This window comes from Myotis lucifugus, unplaced genomic scaffold (genome assembly GCF_000147115.1).
Source record: "Myotis lucifugus unplaced genomic scaffold, Myoluc2.0 scaffold_85, whole genome shotgun sequence".
Taxonomy (NCBI): Eukaryota; Metazoa; Chordata; class Mammalia; order Chiroptera; family Vespertilionidae; genus Myotis; species Myotis lucifugus.
In genome coordinates this window covers 2,032,339-2,032,935 of record NW_005871133.1, presented here as the reverse complement: position 1 = coordinate 2,032,935, position 597 = coordinate 2,032,339, and the positions used below count along the sequence as shown (strand labels likewise).

Genomic DNA, 597 nt, shown 5'->3' with positions numbered 1-597 from the left:
CAGAAATATCTTGTTTAATCTTTGCTGTAAATCACACTGTGGACGTTGGAAGTTCAGAATGTGCCTTAGGTGAATTCCTTAACTTCCACAGACCTCAGTTTTTCCACCTTGAAAATGGGGCTGTTTCCATGGATGAACTGCACAGAACGCAATGTTGGCACCCAGAGGGTCATGGCCTTCGGGTAGGAGGGCCTGCAGGATCCCTACCGTGGATTTTGTGCTTGCAGTCCCCACAACTCCTGTGAGCTGGGAGGCAGTCCTCTCCTCCGGGTTCCTGCAACACCTCAAATACGTGTGGCAGCGGGCCCTGCAGGGCCAAGGAGCTCTGCGCTGCGGCCACCTGCGCCGCGGCCCGGCGGAGGGCGCGCTTCCTGGCGCCCCCGGCGCGGCCGACTCCCGGCTGCAAAAGGCGGCGGGGCCGGCGAGGTAGCGCACCCGGCGGCCGACAGGCGAGCAAGGAGTTAAGCGCGGCCGGCGGCCGGGAGCCTGTCAGACGCGAGCATGTGCAGTCCGCCTCGCATCCGTACTATGGGTGAGTGCCGCCGCCGCCGCCGCCGCCGGGGGCTCCGTGCTGACCGGGCAGAAGCGGCTGCAACC

The 597-nt window shown here is 63.8% G+C and overlaps 1 protein-coding gene across 2 annotated transcripts in view; it reads left to right on the top strand.

The window, feature by feature from the left end:
* Positions 1–406: 406 nt before the first annotated feature.
* Positions 407–597, top strand: part of TMEM229B (transmembrane protein 229B) — a 40,485-nt gene continuing 40,294 nt past the window's right edge. The window contains exon 1 of one of the 2 annotated variants that reach the window (XM_023755834.1): positions 407–532. The gene's annotated coding sequence lies outside the window, so the exon portion shown is untranslated. The remainder of the gene's footprint in view (positions 533–597) is intronic. The other variant, XM_023755840.1, reaches the window with a different exon arrangement.